General features: G+C 29.3%; 1 long non-coding RNA gene across 2 annotated transcripts in view; it reads right to left on the reverse strand.

Moving 5' to 3' along the window:
• Positions 1-24,087, reverse strand: part of LOC122270813 (uncharacterized) — an 84,779-nt gene extending 60,692 nt beyond the window's left edge. For both annotated transcript variants that reach the window (XR_006226005.2, XR_006226004.2), the window contains exon 1: positions 22,617-24,087. This is a non-coding gene — a long non-coding RNA (uncharacterized lncRNA). The remainder of the gene's footprint in view (positions 1-22,616) is intronic.
• Between the last annotated feature and the right edge of the window lie 526 nt (positions 24,088-24,613).

The following is a 24,613-nucleotide window of genomic DNA, read 5'->3' on the forward strand; positions in this document are numbered from 1 at the left end:
TGAGAGTGATAAAAACCAACACTACGATTTTCATATATCTTATATAAAAATATTTATTCTTTCTTATTTAAAAAAAAATCATATTAAATTTATCCAAGTAAACTAAATCTGGAATTTGTAAAACTTTCATAGAGAAACACATGAAATACATAAAATTGATAAATAAATACCTTCTCATGAAAATGTCCTGTATTTAATCAGTTTATAGATCAAGCACGAGCTTATAAATTCACTTTATAGTTACAATCAATTTGTTCTTTCCCAGTTTTCACCACTTGTCGCTAATGAGACATTGTAAACACGCTAATAGGAAAAATCCTACGTTTATTCACCTGACACTTTCAGTTCAAATTTCAAGTTTTCTATACAAAATAAAAAAAAATTTCTAGAAAAAAAGTTTTTTTTTCTGGGAGAATTCAGAACTACCGCTACTGTTTTTGATTTAAAAAAAATATTGCAATTTATTTTAAAAAATAAAAAAGCGTGTAAGACTCTTAGAGATAAGTGTACACTGTAAAGAATTCCGGATAAAATTATGGCAAAAAGTATGTGATTTTTACAGTATTGATCACTTTTTATTTTATATTATAACCGTCGTTGAACAGCAGACCCAATTTTGGGTATACGACTAGTTTGGATAACGACTGTAATGGTCTGATCGTTAAGACGCGGTTCCCAGCACATCACCGAAGTCAAGCATCACTTGTTGCGGTCAGTGTGCGGGTGGGTGACCACTTGGATTAGTCAACGTAGAAACCGAGGGTGTGTGGTATTGGTCCTCGTTAAACTGTTCTACCGTAAAGTGCTCGACCTCGCTCGCAGGTCATCGGGGTATCGAAGCAGGGGTGCCATCCCCTCTGCAGAGGATCAAAATTGTGATGGCATGTCTTCTGATCATCCTCAGGGATGTTTCGCAGACCGTCGCCAATAGCCCATTGTGCAAGTTTAGTACGACGTAAATGAACTACAACTACAACAACCTGGTAATGACTGGTAAACTCCTGGATATATGACCAGAACCCCCAGAGGTAGGATTTGTAATAGGAACATGGAGGACTTTGCGACTCGACAGATTTAACGTGTATCAGTCACTATTTACTACACGAGGAGTCTTCGGCCGGCGGGAACCGAACCCACGACCTCTTGTACATAGGTCCAGTGCCCAACCAATCAGGCTATGCCGGCACTTGTATTAATTACTGTAAAATCCTTGAATCACTCTAAGTAAATATTACTGTAAAAATTACGGTATATATTTTACGGTAAAAATGGATTTTACGGATGATGTGGTTAAAGTGCAAGTACTTTATACCGTAATTTGATACGGATTTTTTTACAGTAAAGAAGAAATTTTAAAATCATTTGATAATTATAATTGCTAAAAGTATAGCTGAAGTACGCTACGCTGAAGCTATCTTATTAATAATGATTAAACAGATTAAATCTTTCAAACTTTTATGGTTTTCGGACAAAACTTTTCCTTTTTAAGTAGCGGTCTTATCATTATTTCTTTCTGAAATTTAAAGAAAATTACTTCTTTATAAAAAAGGCTTTGAAAAATGAATTCATATTTTTATATCTCTATTTACTTCCTATTTTACTTTAGAGTTCTTAAATCTTCATAAAAATATCATATTACAGATAAGAAAAAACGAGGAATAATAGACAAAAAAATGAAAAATTATTTTCCACACTGATCATTCCTCCATGATATTATCTGTTATTTTTTGCGATTTTTTTTCATTCTTTCGCATTTAGTTTGAAACTCAAATACATACTAAAAAGAGGAAGAAAAAAATTTTCTGAAGAAAACCGAGCTTCAGGCAAATAGTTCGATTTCTTCTGCTATTTAATCTTTTCATTCTTTTCTAAAACTCATAATAATTTTTCTCCTTTTTCCCCAAGTCTTCTTTATTTTCAACTTCATTGAAAAGTTGCAGTTAGAGTTAAGTACAATGCGCTTCAGATGTATGGAAAAAAAGAGAAATAAAGGGAATAGGAATAAATTTTTGACGGATTGTTTAAAAAATACTTATTGGTACGTTCTTGCCTGTTGTTTTTCTTTCCATCCTTTTTTTTAAAATTATTTTCTTTGTTTTATAAAAAAAACATGCTATAACAAAAGTTGATTATTTCATTGAAGAAAGGGAGAGTTCGATTTATAAATATTCGAATTTCGAAATGACGTTTGAAGTTTAGTTCCATAGTTCTTCTGTAAAGGTTTATTACATTAATTTTAGATTCATTTTCGGAAGATTGGAAAAGGAAATATAATTTTTTTATGTTTGAGAAAATTTGCTTTTGTTAGAACAAGATTATTTTTGAAAGAAAAGTATCCAATAAATATTTTGACACTGTGATTGTCCTTTCAGAATAGAATATTTCCCGTTTTTTCATAATTTTAAATTTATAAAATGAGCCGTAATTTCGCGAATTATTACTTCTGCTTTAAACGTAATAAAAATTAGAATTTTTTACGACACAAGGAATTTTCGCTCTCCGATTGCTTCGCTCATCAACTTCCGTGGTTGCTTGTCAATCAACTTTGTTTTTTTTTCTTCTTATTTTAAAGTTTGTAAGCCATATAGACAAAACAAAACAAAATGCAATGATAAGCAATATATAAATAAATAAATTAAAATAAATGAATAATAGTGAAAAACGTTCACAGAAAGCACTTAATTGCGATAATTTTCAAACAAATTGGATTTTCGAAAAAATGCTCAAGTTAAGTTTAAAAAAATGGCCATATCAAGTTAAATTTCAAATCTAGCTGCATTCCTGCGGCCTGTAAGCTGACCCGCATTTCATTTTTTCCCTGCAAGTTAAACAATTAAGAAATGTAGAACTAGTTATTAGAATATTATTTTTTTATTGCATCATACTTTATGAACATTTTTCTATACACCTTCGCAATTTCAAATTTCTATGTCTCGTAGGCTTTGCGTAACAAAATAAAATGAATAGTAAATGTAACACCCGAAACGAAAAAAAATAATACGTCAAAAATCTAAGCGTTTTGATTAACTATGCATAACCTGATTCTAAATGTCACAGTCAGTAATTGCAAATCTGAAGTCAGACTTGCGAAATTCATTGCGGTTAATCCCATATATCGGTAAGAAGGGATTATATTGACGATATTTTACCTACTATAATTTTACCAACTATAACACTAGGTATTTACTTATTTTCGAAATTAATGATCTCTAATGCAATGCCAATTTATAAAAATTTAAATGTAAATAAGAGTTTTCTTTTTGCAAATGAAATGAATTTTTACTAAATAAATTCGAAATTCTTTTTTTAAAACAGTGAGAATTATTGGGATTGGAAATTAAATATTATTTTAGAGAAAAATGGATTAAATACAGCATATATATCAAAATATTTTGCAATACATCAAAAGTTTACCTATGCATAAAATATACTAAACAATCAAGCAGTGTTACTTCACTATTGTATTTTTAAAAATAAATTTCATATTTCTAATTTTTTTTTCTTAGATGTGGATAAATAAATGTGGATATTCTTCAACTCCTGTTATTACCTGGAAAAACGTTTAAGTATTTCAAATAGGTTTTGAGCTGAATCATTCGATCAGCATTCACAGCACAACGTGCTTTTACGAAAATATTAAAGCCTTCATCAAGTTTTAAAGGGAAAGGTAGCGTAAAAAACGGGTATTTTCAAGACTGACTTTTAAAACTATTGTTTTATTTTAAATTCAAGATCAATTAAATTAGTCTCTTACACATCTTTTTTGAATACAAGATTCACTAAAGTCTCACCCACGGATTATGTTTGTCTGCAAATAGAAGTTAAAATTGAAATATATTTTCTTACAAATGAAAAAAATTTATTCTATTCTTTGACTGCAAAAAATATTAGTATGTTTATTCCTTGAGGGTGCGTGTTGGGGCTCTTGGTGGACCAATTTGTTGATTTCAGATAGTGAGTCAGTTCGCTTTCAGAAAAGGTATTCAATTTTGCTTAATTAAAGATTTTTAAATAAATGGTTTAGTTTTACCATTGAGATTTAGCGTAATTTTATCAATTGAGTTTTCACCTACGAAAAGAGTATATATTTGAAGAAGTATTATATTTACGTTGCACTAGAGCTGCACAATGTGCTATTGGCTACGGCCTGGGAAACATCTTTGAGAATGATCCGAAGACATGCTATCACAATTTTGATTCTCTGCAGAGGGGATAGCACTCTTGCTTCAGTAGCCTGACACCGTTTGCGTGAAATCGAGCACTTTAGGGTAAAATATTTTAGAGAGGACCAATATCCTGTACACCCTCGGTCCCTTCGCTGGCTAATTAAAGTAGTCACATGGTTAGCCTGACGGCAAGAGGACACTAATCCATGATCCGTCTACCACTGAGGATATTTCACTTCAGCACTGTGGTCAGTGCAAGCCGAATGCGGAATTCGTATCGACTGGGATTCGAACCCGGTTCACTTCACTGGAAAGCGAACGCTCAACCCCCTGAGCCATATCTGTCAAATGAAAATTCAAGGCACCGCTATAATTTTTGTCCTGAATTTTATGAACATAGAAGCGACAGTTGAACAAGCATTATAATTGGACTTGGATGAACTATATTTTTGCATAAACTATAATTACGTAGTTGTTATTTTATTCATATGCCGGAAAACAACTTATCTTTCCAACTCTTTAAGCTTTACAGGAGAATTATAGATATAAGAAGTATATTTCAGCCATAAAAAAGTTGTTTTCTGTTATCATCTCATTCTAAGTTAATTTTCTGTTTTTTTTAATACTTTTTACTAAATCATTATTCACTTTATTGTTTTCAGAAATTTATCTTCCAAAAAAATATTGAAAAAGTATAAATTCTTTAGAGAAATTTCCATCGCAGTCAAAATTATCTCTCGTAACATTATAAAAACCATTACCTTTTCCATATATAGCACTTAGTAGCTAATTTACCGATATTGCCCAAGAAAACAAATTAAGAGTTATGAACCGACGTTTAAAAATTCCTTTCTCTCCCAATGAAAATTGCTATTTTTTCCTTTGAAGAAACTTTAAAACAACTCAACTCGACTCTAAAACAAAAACCTTTAACATTAATTTGCCGGAAATGTTCGATGTAGTCGCTCATAATCAGGATATATTGCCTTCAGCTTTTCGCTTACGTAGACTAATTTTTAAAAGAAAAATCTTTCAGAAAATGAAGAAAAATACATTTACAAGAATATATTTTAATCTTTATTATTATTTTATTATCGTCTGCGTTGGTGAAAGGGGAAGCACTTTTAAAATAAAAATGGCGTTTATCCTTAAGCGAAGTGATTATTTTTCATTAGGGGTGGAGAAAGTTTTACTTCGTTGGGGTAGAGGGTAAAGGGAAAGAATGAACAATTGTAATTTGATCAAGTGTTTCAAATGAACATTATCTGATGTTCTACGATTTACTTTTTGTTATATTTAAAAAAAATTCAGTTCTTATCATATTTTTTTTAAAATTTAAAACTGCTTTGTTCAAATATTAATGTAGAATACGCCAGAAAAGGAACTCCCTGAATAACGTTTAATCTTGAGATCGGATCTTCATGTACTAGGACTCAATCTTAATAGTTTAAAGTGGTGACCCCCAATATGTTAATTAATCAGCGCAAAGGATATTTAAGTTACGAGAAAATACACAAAATTGAACCGAAACCAGATTTCTCCGAATAAACATAATTTTTTTTCGATGGATTTTGATTTTCAACCCTCAAAATATGTGGGGGTAGCCAAAATATTTAAAATATAGCCCTATAGTTAAGAAAGTGGGGACCCCTTAATACTAATTTTACTTTTTGCGTAAAACTTGAAAATTATTTTGGTACAAATATAAAATTCACTTATCAAAAGATAATTCCATTAAAAAAAATTATTATTAATTTATTTTTTATTTAATAATAGTCGAAAAATATTTTGAATTGTACGGTAGGAAAATTTTTAAGTCATTTCTAAGAATGTAATTTTTAATGAGGAATCGCAAAATTTCAACGAAATTAGTTGAAAAATTCCTATGAAATCAAATTTTAAAAAAGTTGGTTTTTTAAAAAAAAAATTTGGTTCCATAAAAGCTCAGCATTTAAATATAAGATAGGCTAAACAAGATGTCATACATTACATATGTTTGGTAGCTAATCTTAAAATGTGATTTTTTGACTGACAAATTAAACCACGCTCGGTGTTTTTTAAAGCTTTTTCGACAAGGGAAAAAAAAATCACAGTAAAGTGCCTTACGCTTGAAGCAAGCGTAATTTTGAATTATTTATAAAATCTCACTGTAAAGAGTTATCTGAATTTTGGAATGGGCAATAACTTAAATATTAAAAAAAAAAAAAAAAGCAATTACATTTTTAAATTGTCGTTGATTAGGTGAGACTTTTTAATCTAGATGAAAATTATGTAAAACATTGGATAATTGACTTATTTGTAAATTTTTATAATTCCAGATGATGGAGTCGTGGAGTAACTTTTTAAATATTAGACAATTACATACAATTATATTTTATACAAACGCTTAATTGCAAAAAAATAGTGGCTTTTTTATATTGACGTTTTGGTTTGAATTTCAGAATTATCACAGAGGACGACTAATTTAAGTAACAGTCGAACTTATCTTGAACGAATTGGGACTAAACTTGAACAATCGTAAATTACTGTTAAGAAGATAGCATATTTTTTGCAAAAAAGCGTTACCACATGGGATGAAAGAGCTATTGAAATCAGACATAGCATATAAATTACATTTTATATTCTAAATTTACTTTGGAGAAAAATCTTTTAACTTTAAAAAAATACTTGAAAAAGTTTATTAACTTCCAAAATTTATCGGAATATTCCTTAACACATTTGTTCAATTTTTTTATTTTATTGCTTTTTAATTGTCTCACTTATTAAGTTATTCGTTCGCCCCACTGTTCCTTTTTCATTAATTCTTTCTTTAACATTAAGCCACATCTTACTTTATGTCTCCTTTAATCAATTTATTCCTACATATCTTATCAACTTTATTTTAAAATTTTCTATAATTTAAACACTTATTCCATCATTTATTTTTCACCTATACGTCTATTCATTTTTTCCCTTTTCATTAATTGGTAATATTTGGCATTGTTTTCCCCTCATTTTATTATTTTACTCACATTAATGTAATCATAGTTGATTTGCTTTTAATAAACTACATTTATTTCATTCATAAGTTCATTCATTATTCATTTAAATGTCAATGACTAATTTATTTACCCACATCCCTTCTCTTTGAGTTTATGAGCATAATCTTTAAACATAAGTTTAAAGACAAAAAACATAGGTCATTATCCTTTTTCTTTTAAATGCATTCAAATAAGAAAAAAAACTTTCTTATTTGAATGCATTTAAAAGTATTATAAGTATTTTAAGTATTTTCTAACCAATATAAACCACATCATAGTGCTTTATTATGCAAAGTTCAGAATTATACTTACATCAGACATTCAATATTTGCATTTTTAAATGGAAAACTAAATTAATGTATTTATAAAAAATATAATCAAATAAAAAATATAATAATGAAATTGAATGGTTCAATATAACAATTGAATGAATGTTGAAAATTTAAAAATAAATTAATGAGCAAAATAATTTATTATTTCGTTCAATTAAAATAATATTTCTAAATCAATTTATATCAGAAAGCGTTACATGATTTATTTTTTCCACAAATAAATTTTTCTTTGCCACACGAAGATGTTTTGTTATTCAAGAAAAACGTCTATTCCATATTACTTTTCAAGGAAACTATTATTAAGTAAATGACTAAAATAGGGTGACAAGAGTCCTTAGCAAGACTACTTATTATTAGATGGCGAAATAAAAACTATGAGAAGCTTAGCATATGGAGATAGAGTACAAATTGTACCATTTTACCAATAGATAAATCAAGCTAAAAACAATGAGCAGTTTCAAATATCGAGTCAAAGTGATTATTTTGTTCCAATTTATCATTAGAAAATAAAATAAAAACAATGACGAGCAGTTTAGAAGAATACAAGATTTATCACATTTAAGTTGATAATAATTCAAAAGCAGAACTTTCTAAGAAGTATAATTCTGCCTGAATTCAAACATTAATCAAACCTATTTTTTAGCATATGATAAATGACAAAATCCGTGGCAGTAAAAAGAAACTTGAAACGAAAAAGTTCATTCCGCCATTTCTTCAAAGTCAACATAAATGACCGAATATCCAAGTAACAGCATTTTCGATGACCAAGCGACCCACTCTTGGCAGCAAACACATTCATCTTCATAATAAAAAATGGCGTTTGTCTTCTAAAAGAAAAGAAAACCTCTTTTTATGTCCAATCCTTTCAAAGAGTTGATCAGTCTAATGGAACACGAGTTATATGGAGTAGATAATGTTCTTTCTGGCTGACCCATTCCAAGAGAGAATGAAGAATTGAGGAATATGTCTCGTTTAGCCAGTTTTATTTTGCTTAGAGAAGATCCATTTTTTTCTCCAAAAATTGAAGATTTAATGCAAATTAACCAGCATGGAATCTTTTCTTTAACATATGCAGGAATCGTTTTGACACACTACGTGTTTATTTTGAATCAAATATATAAAATAGCGTGAATTGAGAAAAATTAAAAATTGTGATATTAGTTGATCAATCATATGGAACACGAGTTATATGGAGTAGATGATTTTCTTGACTTGTCTAATGAAACATGAATTTATATAGTAGATAATGTTCGTTGTCAGTCTAGTGGAACATGAATTACATGAAATAGATAATGTTCTTAATTAAACTAATGGAGCACGTGTTTTATAAAGTAGATCATTTTCTTGATCAATCTAATGAAACATGAGTTATAAGGAATAAATAATTGTGAATACAAGTTGTATAGAGTATATAGTGTTGTTGATCAATCGTAAAGAAAATTTGTTATATAGAGTAAATAATGTTTTTGATCAATATAAGGGAAAAATGAGTTAAAGGGAATCAATGTTTTTGATCAACATAATGAAATACGAATCATGTGAAGTAGATAATTGTGAAAGTAAGTTATATGGAATATGGGGTACGTATTATTCTTGATCATTCTAATGAAACACGAGTTTTATGAAGTAAATTATTTTCTTGATCAATCTAATGAAGCATGAGTTGTACGTAGTAGGCAATGTTCTTTATCAATTTAGTGGAACATGAGATATATGGAGTTGATAATGTTCTTAATCATTCTAAATGGAAGATGATTTAAATAGAGTAGATAATGTTACTGATCAGACAAATGAAGCCAACATTTATGCCAAGAGGTGTTCTACTTTATCCCCAGAAGTTACAATTGGAAATGTAATATTAAAATCAAATCAACAACACTAGGTGTTTAAGAGACAAAACTTCTATTAATTTATGCAGGAATTACTTAAACACATTACGTGTTTATTTTGAATAAAATTAAAAATTGCAGTACTATTCAATTGCGCTGATATGTAAACTATTATGATTTTAAAATGTAAAAATTGCATAATCAATCAATCAATCAATCAATCACTGCTGTGCCAGCTGCTATGAAATATAACCGTCGTTGAACAGCCGACCCATTTTTGGGTCTACGACTATTATGTTCAACATCGTAGCCTCATAATTTTGAACCAATCCAGAAGACAATGAAACTCCAGGATTAGTACCCTCTGAGGTACGCTTTTAATTGCATTTTAAATTTCTTAAAAGTAAATAAATATGATATATTGATTCAGTAATCCAGTAAGTCAAAACCTTAACCAAGTTAAATTGATTTTGTATTGATTTCCTTCGATTCTAGAAATAAAAAACGGATAATAAAGAACAATTTCACTACGCGAACAACAAAAAATTTTCCGTTATAGGTCCACTTATAGGAAATGACTTAGACTAAAAAATAATTCAGTAAGACCAAACCATGGCGAATTACAGTGGCGAATCAATAAGAGTTGGAATTGACCTCGATAAGAAAAAAAAAAAAGGAAATTAATAATAATATCGATGACTGTCTAATTTTAAGATAGATTGTACAGAAATATCAAACAACTTGACTAAGTTCAAATACGGAACCAGAAAAAAAAATTATCACTGAAAAATTCTTCAATTTTAGATTAACTTAAATAAAATGACTTTAATTACAAAAGAAATTCAGTATGTCAAAATTATAGCTCGATGAAGTGGAGAGGCTGTAAGAGTTCAGGTTGCTCTCAATCAGAAAAAAAATATTAATGGCTATATTATGTTTATCGTGAAGAAATAACAAATAACAACTTATGAATTTCAAATCAGGTGACACAAAAGATTTTTAATGAAAATTAATTTAATTTTTGGTCAGCTTTAATTAAATAACTTATTACAAACAATTCATTAAGTTAAAACGTATGGCAAGTTAAATTGATGAGCTATGAGAGTTCAGACTGCTTTCGGTCCAAAGAAGTGGACAGTACTATAATATCATCGACTTCACTATATTTTATTTTAATAAGATTAATTATGAAGACATATAAACATCTTGATTAATAGAAAACAGGCAAAAGAAAGTAGTACGACTTTTAGAGCAGCTAAAATTAAATAGCTTTGTTAAACAAAACAATTAAAGAAGTCAAAATCATTCTAAGTTGAAGTGGTACAGTTTTAAGAATGTTGATTGCATATGGAGAGTGTCTCGATCTGGAAAAAGAAAATCAAAAAAATAATATCAATTACTATTTTATTTTTGAATAGATCGTGAAGAAATACGTAACAACAACTTAAGTTAGATCCAAATCTGGTGAACAGAAAAAAATCTGTATAGAAATTTTTTTATTTTTGGTCAACTTTAATAAATTTACTGATTAAAAGGCAAGTCAATTAGTTTGAACTAGGACATGTTAAATTAATGAAGCCATGAGAGTACAGGTTGCTTTTGGTCAAGAAAAAATGACAATGGTATAATCTAGGTAACTACAATCGTCGTAATAAATATAGATAGGATTTATTATGAAATAATAAATAACAGCTTGATATAGGGCAAAATTAATGGCCACCATCTGTCACAGGCGACAAAATATAAAAAATGGGATTAAAATATTGTCTGACAATCGTCACTTGGTCGCCACTGTTTTCATTGAAAATGCACCTCATGTGTATTGATTTTTTTTTAATAAATGGGAAATTATGATGAATATTTTATAATTTCTGAAAATTACTGTTTTCTATATTTGTTTCCTAAACTAATTCTTCATGTTAGAAAATAACTATGTAATGTTTAGCATATTTTGAGGAATGCTGAAAAGAAATTATTCATTACATTATTAATATCAACAAGTTTTTAATCGTTTAAAACTTTCATTTTTTCAAAAAAGTGGTTACATGTTTTAAAAAGTGGCCACTGTTAATATTCTTACGACTTGTCACGGGGCAAAATTTCCGAACTTTGCCTCATACAGATTGACTAAATGTCAAAACTAATAATTTTTTCATAGAAAATTCTTCAATTTTATGTGAATTTTATAGAAATAACTTTGATTACATAAATGACTCAATAAGTCAAAATCATAGCGAGTTGAATTGATGAAGGTTCAGATTGATCAAAAAAAGTAATTGAGAACGAAATTGGAATATCAATCACCATCACCCTAAGGAAGCACCGTGAAGAAACAATCAAAGACAACCTGACTAAGTGTTAAATCTGGTGCCCAGGCATAAGATCCATCCTCACAGATGTTGCAGATCTCTGTGAAAATGAAAGGTTAATTACATCTCTAAGGCATCCAGGCACACGAAATTCAAGAGTGCCGTGCAGTTGACAGTGACGGAGTGGCTACCCCCCTGATGATAGGAGGGAAGCATAAAAACTCCCCGGATGGTGTCTAACACCCTCCCTCACGATCACCAGGTGAAGGGGAAGCTCTGGAAAAAGATGAAGATGTCTGCAAACATGCTAAGTGAGCACTCTTTTGCTTCGAAGGAGTGAGTGTGCAAACGTTGGGGAAAAGGGGAAGTGAACATGGAACCTGCATACGAAATGACATGGAGTGTAAACTCGCTTATGCACATTGCTTGTTCGAAAGTGAGGGAGGATGTTCGAGCGGAAACAAACTCAGATCACGATATGGGGGCGAGAAGTGCAAGTAAAGAGAAAAAAAATGACGTTTTGTTTGTTTAGCTTCTTTTTTTTTGTTCCAAAGTTTCCAGGTGATCAATAATGGGTGTTGTGTGTAATGGGTCAAGAAAATTTGCCTGTATCATCCGTAAAATGCGTTTGATAGATGTGTATTAAGAACTTAAAAGCTTAAATGCATTATGCAAAAGAGATTGTAAGGAAAAAGGTTTCCTTTTTTTTCCCTTCTTTTTTTTACGCAAACGGGTGATAGATAATGTTTTTCAAGTAAATACGAAGAGGAAATCTGTAAGCGAGACTATTTGTAGAGTAAACGCGTGACAATTACTTTTCTGATATGATTTATCAATTATGGTAAATAGATAATCTGAACTCCTAGAATTATTTAATCGAGTATCTGTTTATACTAATACGAATTAAATTGTTTTTGCTTAAAAAGTTGAGTTCCGCATTATCTAGTAACTGTATTTGTAACAGATACTGGGAGATCAAAAATCTAATGAGGACAATTAAACAACAACTTAACTATTTGCAGTATTTTTATTTTTAAAATTGAATTTTATTTATTTAAGTATCTATACCCATTCTTATATCAATTATTATTTATTATGTTTTGATAGCAGGGAATTGATGTATAAGTGCTTCTAATTCAAATAAAAAAAAATGATGCAATTGATTGTACAAGAGTCATTAAACTGGTTCTCCTAAAAAAAATTAAACTTTTGTGATATACTGCTTTACATATTGTGCTAATATTTTAATAAAAAATTGAAGTTTAAAGTAAGAAGATTAGATCACAAAAAAGTGATTTTTATAATATTTTGAGTGTAAAAATATTATAAAGAATATTTTAGGTTGAAATACAAGCAGTAAAAGGAAGTTACAAAATGTGTGAGTTGTTAATCTTTTCTGCTAAATGTTTACTGTACTGTTACCTGTGATTTTACATTAATCTGATAAGCAAGTTTTACCCGGGAAATAAAATTTTCTAACAGATTGAATTATGCTGACCATATTGGTATCAAGAATGTTAAAACCAGAAAACAGATCAGAAAAATAAACTTCACATATAATACTGACAATAGATAGTAACCAAAAGGAAGAAAATTTTTTTTCAAGAGCACAAATAAAAATAGAAAAATGACTACCATTAAATTGAAGTAAAAGCTTCTTCCTACAGAAAATTTTACCGATAACGAAATGTTTAAATGGGACATTACATAAAATTCAAAATATTTCCCTCAAACCAAAGTAGCTGTCCACCTATTATGAACTTTGCAGACGTTTATATTCTGTATTTTCGTTTTTTTTTCTTCATTTGTATACGTTTATATTTTAGAAGTCGCAAAGTTGTAATTTTGATTTTTGTAATATTGGGATAGACTGGAAGAGTAACGGGTGGTTAAACTCTTTTTGACTTTAAGATATGAACAAATTTTTTTATCCTGAAATTAAAATCGTAATCAAAATTCATTATCAGTAAATACGAAACATTAATAGAATTTTTAAAAGAATTTTAGAATAACAAAATTTTCAAGCAAAGTAGACAGGTATGAGACTCCAGTTTTGCTTCAAGCGTTAGAAATCCTATTTTTTCTCATATTATATGCAATTTTAAGTAAACTATTACTTTTAAAGTTTTGCAACACATGTCTGTAATCTTTATTTTGTTTTTATCTAAATACCACATGAATACACCATTAACTTCCGTTATTTTCACAAACTTCCAAGCGAGTAATTAAGTACATCATATCAAAAAAAAATTAAAAATTATTAACTTCCTCTTTTTTTCTTTTTGAAGGATTAAAAATCTCAGAATTATAAACACATCACTTGAAAATAAAGTCTAAACTATTGCGTGGAAAGACATAAAAAAGAAAATTCGAGCCTAAAAAAGAGCCAAATGTAGCTCGTTAGCGCCTTCATTAGTGGGTCTACATGGCGACCTTTCTCATAATTGTTCTTCAGAATAGAGCGCCAAACGAAGCTAATAATGAAATATCTTCTCTATGTCTTCATTAAATAAAGAGTTTGATGAAGATAAATGATGGCTTTACTTTCTCATAACTTGATGTCACTCATTGTTTAACAACTTTCCTGATAAGAAACTTGTACGAAGTAGCATTAATTTGGCGAGCTTCCTGCCTTATGTACTACGCCAAGCGTCGTTTTTCCAGCGAAATTCCAAATTCATCATCTTTAACCATGCAAATATGGAGTTCTCGTAGATATCCGCCCCTAATTGTGTTTTAATTGAGACTTCACGTGTCCGGATAGGTGGAAACTCTGTACAGATTTGTGGTTTTTTTTCTTCTATGAAATAGCAAGTTCAATGATTCCTCAAGCGCAACATTAATTTTTTTAAATGCTTGTTTTTTGAGAATTAGATAACAATAGTTTTGATGACTTCACAGACTTTATGTATTTGATTTTTGACTTAAATAGGAAAATATATTAATCGAATTTAAGTTCGATCGAGGCTAAATTTGATTGTAAGCGTAAACTATTTGAATGGTGGCTTCCATATTAACTAAATTTAATCTTATGGAAAACCTCTACTCTAGTGGTTTCAGAGAATGTTAGTATAAGGTCATCAGATTTCAGAATGATGATTTGAGGACAAATCAGCGTTAGTTTGATCAAGGCTAAATTTGATTGTAACCGTAAACTATTTGAATGGTGGCTTCCCTCTTAACTAAATTTAATCTTATGGAAAATCTCCACTCTAGTGGTTTCAGAGAATGTTAGTATAAGGTCATCAGATTTCAGAACCGTAATTTGAGGACAAATCAGCAGAGCGGACTCAAAAAGTTTTACGATTTGAGGACAGGCATATATTATTAAAATATTAATTTATATGTGCAACAAAGCTTTCTTTTTTTAAAAAATACTAATAACTAATATAAGAACCATCTTCATGAAACTTGATATCTTTACTAAGCAGTTTGGATAGATCATATTACATTTTGCAATTGTTTAACACTTATAAAATTAAGATGTTCATGATTAATAGTTTATTTTTTGCTGAAATTATTCTAAGACGAGTATGGAGTTTCCCTTAGTTAGTTTCATGATGGTACTTTTCTGCTTTTCGATAGTATTCTTGGAGAGACAAAATTATCTTGTTTAATAAAACATGCCCATTTGATATTCCACTGCATATAAAAAACGATGAGATATTTTCGGACAGTTCGAAGAAATTTGAGCACATGTATTAAGATTTAAGAACTTTTTCTGTCCTCAAAGAATTTTAAAGTTTTTGAGGACAACTATTTAAATTCGAGTACTGTCCTCAAGATTTGAATACTTCTAATTACCTTAAGTTAGTAGCTTTGGGAAAAAAAAGATTTAATTTCATTGGTGCTGTTTACGCGTTGATTTCGTCATTAAGAAATATGTTTCAGTTGCCTTGTTTTGTAAACGAAATATAAAAATCCCTATTGCATGTACAGAGCGCAAACAAATAGACCACCTTGAATAACTTTTGATCTAATGATAGAGTGTTCATGATGTGGCACTTAATCTTAATGGTACGAAGACGTGACGTCAAATATGCTAATTAATTAATACAGACGATATTTAAGTTACAAAATCAGATCCCAAAACGTACTTTCTCTGAATAAGCACATCGTTTTGCTTCGACGCATACGCATTTTTAACCCACGAAATATAGGGTATAGCTGCAATCTAGTACACATGGTCCCAATAGTTAGATCAAGAGAGCAGACCAAATTTTAGACCCCTTAATATTAATTTTACTTTTTCCGTATTTCACCATATCACGAGAACTTTTTAAGCGAAACGAAAAAATTTTACGCCCTATTATTAAACGTGTATATCCAAAGGTAATTCCGTGCAACTTTCCGTAAAACTTTTAGTAAATATTTACTAGATTTTATGATTCATTTATTAATAGTCAAAAAACAGTATCGGTAGTAGTTATATTTTGTATGGAATTATCAAATCAAATCCTTATTAGTCAAATCTTCATTTTTTAAAGAATATAAAATTCTTGCATACAATTTTGCTCATTCAAAAATTTTAGAATTCTGTTATCGCTAAAGACAGAAAGCCGTTAATATGCTAATTATCTATCTAAACATCAGACTAACTAGAGATAAAATTAAACTATTACAAATAATGGAATATAAATTACTTTATATGCTAGGAATAATTCTACAGATTTTCGTTAAAGTGCCAAATCAAGAGTTTTCCCATTGAAAATACGAGCATTTACGGTTTCTGTATAGTTCAAGTTCGAAAGTTTGTTTCTATAGCATTGTCAACTAATTTGTTGAATGTTTTATTGACTTGATTCTTTCAATATTGACCAATAAATAATAGTTTGCAGGCTACCAAATTCATTAAAATAAAAACGAAATTTTTAAAAATATTAATTTATAAGTAATGAGGATTTTATGTAGTAAAGATACAATTTTTGAAGCAATGTCAGATGCGTTAATAGGAAGAATAGTATAAGTTGAAAAATGTACTTGGAAATGTACTCGCGAAGTACACAAGGAACATTAATAACTTTTGAAGTATTAGATTTATTGATTTAGGATTGGTTTCATTCGTTTCAGACGAAAAGGTACATTCAAAACAGCATTTCAAATATCTAGATAACGATGTTTAAGTAACCCTCTTCTTTCACACAATCTTGGGGGAGAAATGAACTAACTTTAGATAGTTCATTTCTCCCCCCTTCCAGTCATGTGTACCCAATGTCAATAATTTTTTTTCCTATTCTAGAATATAAAACTAAAAAACAAGACCACTTACAATACTTAATCATAAGAACGCACATAATATGTAATTACAGAAACCCAAAATCACTATAATTATTGTTTTCAAGATAGCTTCTTACTAAAAGAGAAACTAGCAAATTAGATAGAATTGGGCTTAGCATTATAGTATTACATTTTGAGACAGAATAATATCCTCTGTCTAGTTATTCTGAGCGGCCATCAAATAGATCATTGTCTATTTCCTACCCATCCATCAACGAAGTGACCATTCTGCAAACCCCTACTGTCCAGCCGTTGTTTCTACAATGAGAAGTGGCATAGCTACAAAGTAAGGGGCTTTGGCGATATGAATCACATAGCCATAACGGAGTTTCCGCTGTNGAAAGGCTTTTAAAGCACTTGTGAACAATTTTACTTCTTTGCCACCATTCCTTATATACCCCTCTCTTACACTCTCGTCATTGTGACGTACTACCAGCGTCATCTAGTGGTTTCCTGTAATTTGCACATTCTTCTTCAGGATGAGTGTGATAATTCTACACGTGAGTTTGATTTCCGTGTGATTCTGAATTATTCTTAATTTATGGACATGAGTGTAAATTGACCACCTTGAACAACTTTTGATCTATTGATAGGGTGTTCTTGATGAGGTACTTAATCCTAATGGTACGAAGACGTGACGTCAAATATGCCAATTAATTAATACAGACTATAATTAAGTTACCAAATCAGATCCAAAAACGTACTTTCTCTGAATAAACTCATCATTTTTTTCGACGTATTCGCATTTTTTACCCACAAAATATAGGGTATAGCTACAATCTAGTACTCATGGTTCTAATAGTTAGATCAAGAAAGCAGTCCAAATTTTAGACCCCTTAAGATTAATTTTACTTTTTCCGTATTTCACCATATCACGAGAACTTTTTAAGCGAAACGAAAACATTTTACGCCCTATTATTAAACGTGTATATCCAAAGGTAATTCCGTGCAACTTTCCGTAAAACTTTCCGTAAAGCTTTTAGCAAATAGTTACTAGATTTTATGATTTATTTATTAATGGTCAAAAAACAGTATCGGTAGTAGTTATATTTTGTATGGAATTATCAAATCAAATGCTTATTAGTCAAATCTTCATGTTTTTTAAGAATATAAAATTCTTGCATACAATTTTGGTAATTCAAAAAATTTTAAAATTCTATTACCGCTAAAGACCGAAAGCCGTTAATATGCACATTATCTACCTAAACATCAGACTAACTGGAGATAGGATTAAATTATTACAAATTATGGAATATAAATGACTTTATATGCTAAGAACATTTCTACAGATTTTCGTTATAGTGCCGAATCAAGAGTTTTCCCTTGAAAATGTGAGCATTTACGGTTTCTGTATTGTTCAAGTTCAAAAGTTTGATTCTTTAACATTATCAACTAATTGTTGAATGTCTTATTTATTGACTTGGTTCTTTAGATATTGACCAATTAATAATAGTTTGCAGGCTACCAAATTCATCGAAATAAAAAGGAAATTTTTAAAAATGTTAGTTTATAAGTAAGGAGGATTTTATGTGGGAAAGACACAAGTTTTGAAGCAATGTCAGATGCGCCAATAGAAAGAATAGTATAAGTTGAAAAATGTACTTGGAAATGTACTCATGAAGTACACATGGAACCTTAATAACTTTTAAAGTATTAGATTTATTGATTTAGGATTGGTTTCATTCGTTTCACCGTAAAAAGTTACATTCAAAACAGCAATTCAAATGTCTAGATAGCGATGTTAAAGTAAACCTCTTCTTTCACACTATCTTGGGGGAGAAATGAACTATCTTTAGATGGTTCATTTCCCCCCCCCCCCCTTCCTGTCATGTGTACCCAATGTCCATCCTTTTTTTCTTATTCTAGAATATAAAACTGAAAAATAAGACCACTTACAATACTTAATCATAAGAACGCACATAATATGTAATTACAGAAACCCAAAATCACTATAATTATTGTTTTCAAGATAGCTTCTTACTAAAAGAGAAACTAGCAAATTAGATAGAATTGGGCTTAGCATTATAGTATTACATTTTGAGACAGAATAATATCCTCTGTCTAGTTATTCTGAGCGGCCATCAAATAGATCATTGTCTATTTCCTACCCATCCATCAACGAAGTGACCATTCTGCAAACCCCTACTGTCCAGCCGTTGTTTCTACAATGAGAAGTGGCATAGCTACAAAGTAAGGGGCTTTGGTGATATGAATCACATAGCCATAACGGAGTTTCCGCTGTTGTTAGCCTTTTGGGATATTAGTGTTTTGGATATTTGTTATCTTTAGATAGATCCATCATTCCATACAAGAAATACGAATATATGATTGGCTGTGTACATAATTTAACTCTGTATGGTCATTTATTGGATATCATTTAATGTTATATCCAAATCTATAATATTAAATATAAATTTGATAAAATTAATAACAAATTATGCAAACTTTTAGTGAAACTATTATTAAAATATTATAATAATTAAATAATATTTATTTTATGAAAAAATGTATAGATTTTAGGTCAAGCATAGAAATTTATAAAATGTGTTGCTATTTTCTTTGAAATATGCTTAAAAATATGCATCACTATGACACAAAAAAAGTTTGAGCAAAAGTCATTCAACACTGTTCTTCATCTACCAAATTTGATTTCTGGGAATCGCTCCATATTTTGAAAAAATTCTAATAATTCAGTAAATGATCTTTCTGGTTTCCCACCTTTCTCAAAGCATGGAAATTCATAATTAACTCATAATCTTTTGCCCTCTAGGGTTCTAGCCCCCTCACTCCTATTTATTATCACCTTTTATTATCTTGTTCAAACTTGTTCCTTCGTTCTGATTAGTTAATTGACTTTGTACGTGTATATTTCTTTATCTTCCTAATATCATTTGCTGTTTGAGCATCGAAAACAGTTCTTGTATACAGAATTGAAACTATAATATATTTTTGTACTTGATTTGTGCTTCATTCACGTTTTCACTTTAGCCAATGTAGTACAAAGCATAAACTATCCTTTTGGAAACTCGTACTAAGTTCTTAAATAAAATTCCTTTTCAGTATGTCAAATATCCGCCATGCAGTTGGAAATTTGACGAACTGAAATACCATGCGGGTTGCATAGTGGCCCGCGTGTTATATTTTACTACAAGTTTACCGGTTAATAATTATGGAACTATGAATCTTAAATGTTTCTATTTTAAAGAATTCCCTGACATTTTTGTACACCTCTTTGTAATTTCAAGTTTTTTAAGTCTTATAATTTTTGCACATCAAACAAAGTAAAGCTAAAAACCCAAAACAGCAACAGCGGCTTTCACGTCTTTTAATATAGAGAGAAAGTTAAAATAAAGCCAATAAAGAAAAATTTACTAAGAATCTTCCACGAAAAATATAATGTTATTCTGATTTTCAAACGAAACGATAAATAAAGTTATCTGATGGATTTTATAATTATTATTCATTTTAATAAGATTGAGAATAATAAAAATGCTAAAAAGATTTAATGCAATAACTTAGATTTGATTACTGTTCAAAAAGGGTAAAGAAAAATTATTGCATTTGAAATCTAATACCTAACCAAATTACCGCATATGAAAAAATAGGATTCACATTAGCTCCTTATTTTGAATGGAAGCGTTGCTTAGTCTTTAGCATTCGAAAGTAAATTAAAAGAAAATAGTAATTTATTTCGAACAAAGCAATTTATTATCTGCATTTTGTTTATTTCGATTTTATTAAATGTAATATATGCATCTCAAATAATAAAATATTCTTCGTGGTGTGAATTATTTTTATTTAAATTCTTTCTCCCATAAATTATGATTTTCTTTAAAGTAATAATGGAACAAACCCGAAATTGCGATGCGGGATTATTTAAGAATAACCCCTTGGAGGTTTGACTTGGATAAATAAAAGTGATATTTTAAATATTGTATTTCTAAAAACTTCTTAATGCACTTTCCTCTTGTAATGTCTTATTATATTTTAATTTTAATAAGTAGTAATGTTAATTACTTAGAACAATCATGAAAGGTAATTAGATTAAAGTCAAAACATAGCATTAATTAAAGTAATATGATTAAAGTATATACTTTATACTATGTTACTATATATATATTTTTAAATAATATAGTTGAAGAACAGATTAAATGTTACTTGATTAAGTTGTTTTTCATTAATTTTAATATTACTGTTAACCAAACGCAGTCTCTAATTACATACAGTTTAATTACAATTGGAAATAATGAAAAAAAGAATTTCCTAGTTGTGTCTAAGTCATAAAGTATGACCTTTTATTAAAACAGTAATTATCCTTTAACAGAAACTATTCTTTGATAGTAAAAACAGATGTATTCTTTTAATAGTTATTATCTCTTAACAACAAACGTAATAGGTGATTTCGTAGGCGAGTCTTTTTAATTTTGGACAGAGTTCAAAATGCGTGTTTAACAAATTGGATCAAACTCAAACTACGAGTTCAAAAACGTGGACACAGCTTGAAACGCAAAACGCTTGTTTAAGAAAATAAACACTGCTTAAAATACGGGTTTAAGAAAATGGATACTGCTCGAAATGATTATTTAGGAAAATGGACATAACTCAAAATGCGCATTTAAAAAATGGATACAGCTCGAAAATACGAATGTATCTAAGAAAATGAACACAGCCCGAAATGCGTGTTTAAGAAAATAGATACAGCTTGAATTGCTTGTTTACGAAAATGGACACAACTTAAAATACGTATTTAAAAAAATAGACACAGCCCAAAATGCGTGTTCAAAAAAATTTATAAAGCTCGAAATGCGTGTTTAAAGAAATAAACACAGATATTTAAGGAAATGAACATAGGATTTGATTCCATTTTTCAAACTTGTCTTACGGAAATTATTCCTTTTTTTCAAAAATAAACTAATGAATCCAAATACATTCCGCATACAACAGTTTTAAAAATGAATGTATGAAAAAATGAATATATGAAAAAATGAATATATATGAAAAAATGAGTACATGCTATTTCAATTTTAAATGCATAGAGTTTTTCAACTTAGACTATATTTATTTTGGGACTATATTGAAATATTTAAGCTCAATTTTGTAAAATAATTTTTTACAATGTTTACAGTTTCATTTTCTTTCAAATTATAGTAAAAATAATATTATCATCATAATAGTAGCATCATTTTTCCTATAAATGGATGCAATATAAGCAATATCCAATGCTTATTGTTTAATTTTTCTTATTAATTATTGTACGAATAATAATGTTCATAGTTTATGTTTCTTGAATCTAGTATCACTGTTCACAGTTTTATTTTTCATATAAATTTTTGTATGAGTATTAATATTAATAGTTTTATTTTTCTTATAAGTCATAGTATGAACATCAATGTTCATAATTCCATTTTTTTTATAAATTATAGTATGAATATCAATATTCATAGTTTCATTTTTCTTATAAAGTATTACGTGAATACTAATATTCATAGTTTTTTCTTATAAATTATAGTAAGGATATTTAAGCATTGATCTATCTAATAAATTTTCAAAAAGTTAAAATTTTAATTTCATAATAACGTTTTAAACATACAGATTTAATAAAAATATTTGTAGTTTTATGCATAAAAATTAATAACTATTTTCAAATTCTTCCAAAGCAGATACTTTGTTGAATTATGTTTACCTTCAAGTAGCAAGACATCATCCTCAAAAAGTAAACCCAGACTGTTTACTGAAGTGGCTGAAATTATTTTTACTTCTTCGTATATCGACAATTTTCAATTTTAAAAAACATAGAGGTGAAGTTTTCTTGGCAAAACCATCAAATACAGTTTGTTTTACAAGATAACAACAGTTTTCACTTTAATCACTCTCTTTTCTTTTTTAAAGCGAAGTTCAGCCAGGAAAAATGTTGAGTGTTTAGAAGATTTAGAGATAATTGCACTTTCTTGTTATCAAAGAAAAATTGTGTTCTTTTGCATTTAGAACGATTCAAAGCTTGTGCATGCGGTTAAAGTTTTAACGACAAATTAAAAAAAAACACACAGTGCCTTTCAATGTTTCTTTTATTATTTTACTTTTAAATTTTACAGTAGGCTTTGAAAGACGACGAAAGACTTTAAGTGCAGCTAAAAGCGAAGAAGCTTCTTTGTGTTTGCAAAATAGCTGAAAGTGGTTTGAAATTCTAACAACTGAGTTTACAAATTAATGCTTGAATTGTTACTTTGCAGTAGAAATGTTCTAAAATTTTCCTTGTTTACGTACTATTGAGGCGTACAAGTTTGTATGTAGAACTATGGTTTGGGAACTGACGAGGATTTATGAAGATCAAATATTTTTTAATAAATTTTTAGTGAAGAGCGTAAAACTGCAATCATAAATTTTACATAGAAGGCTGCATACATCTAAACATATTCCTCGTTACTCCGAATTGAAATATACGGATTCTATTATTGCTCTCCATCTCATCGCATTTATTTTGAATTCTCTCATTATCTTGCCTATTCTTTTTAGTTCATTAGAATTGTTTTTTGGAAAGTTTTTTCTGATTTTCTTCTTCTTTCGAAAGCTTATTTTACTTTAAACTCTTCAGATTTAAGGGGGAAATTACCAATCTATTTCCATCTATGTTTTTGGTTTCTGTTGCGAATTTTCAAAACTTCTGTACGTAACTCGTACAATTCTGGCATGATTTTTGTGACTAATTTGCAGCCATTTACCCTCAAGGTAGTGTGATAAGAAAAATCAGATTAACATCTGATGCCTTCTTTTATTAGACATTATTTATTTAGCACTGCGCATACATATGCACGCTTGAGTATTTAGACATAGAATGACTTACAAACCCATGTCAAATTGAAGAACATATCACTCATTAAAAAATGACAGCACATTGACGGATCCAGATTTACGGAGGTACTCGAACCCACTACCTTAACTCTTTAGAGCGCTTGAAGGTAATAAAATACCATTCCGCCATAGAAATTTTGATAATTAAATGTAATGCGCAATAACATTTGGAACTTAGATGATTTCTAAAAAAATTGCAATTTCTTAAGAACCAAAGGAAAGGAACTGGTTGAATGAAGAAAAGTCGCTGTTGAGGTGACTATTTTGTAGTGACTTTTTGGATGACGCTCCAACGCACTATCAAATAGAGTCACTAGAAAAGAAAAACGATTTCAATTTCGATATAAATGCAAATTACTTTATACATTTTTAAAGCATTAAAAAATTTTAAATTGCAAAGTCAGAACACACTTATATGTGCTTTGAATTAATGAGACTAACTTTCTGAAACGAGCCTTAATTTATAAAAGGTTAGTGTCAAACATAAAAAGTATGTATTGCTCTCTATTAAGCAAATTTCAAATCGGAGTTCTTATGTCTTAAAGGGTCTGGCAAGTAATCATAGGAATTGTTAGATAAATGTACCTTGTTAGATAAATGTAGTGAATATGAAACGATGCTATTATTGGATAAAAATCATTGCTATTTTTGGATAAATCCATTGGATAAAAATTGTTCCTACTGACAAGACATTAAAATCCTAAAAAATATTATTTTGTTAGATAAATACACTGGAGGAGAATAATTGTTATTATTAGCTAATACACTGGATAAGAATCGTTGCTATTGTTAGATAAATACACTGGATATGAATCAAAGCTGTTCTTAGAT

Source organism: Parasteatoda tepidariorum, chromosome 5 (assembly GCF_043381705.1).
Source record: "Parasteatoda tepidariorum isolate YZ-2023 chromosome 5, CAS_Ptep_4.0, whole genome shotgun sequence".
Classification (NCBI taxonomy): Eukaryota; Metazoa; Arthropoda; class Arachnida; order Araneae; family Theridiidae; genus Parasteatoda; species Parasteatoda tepidariorum.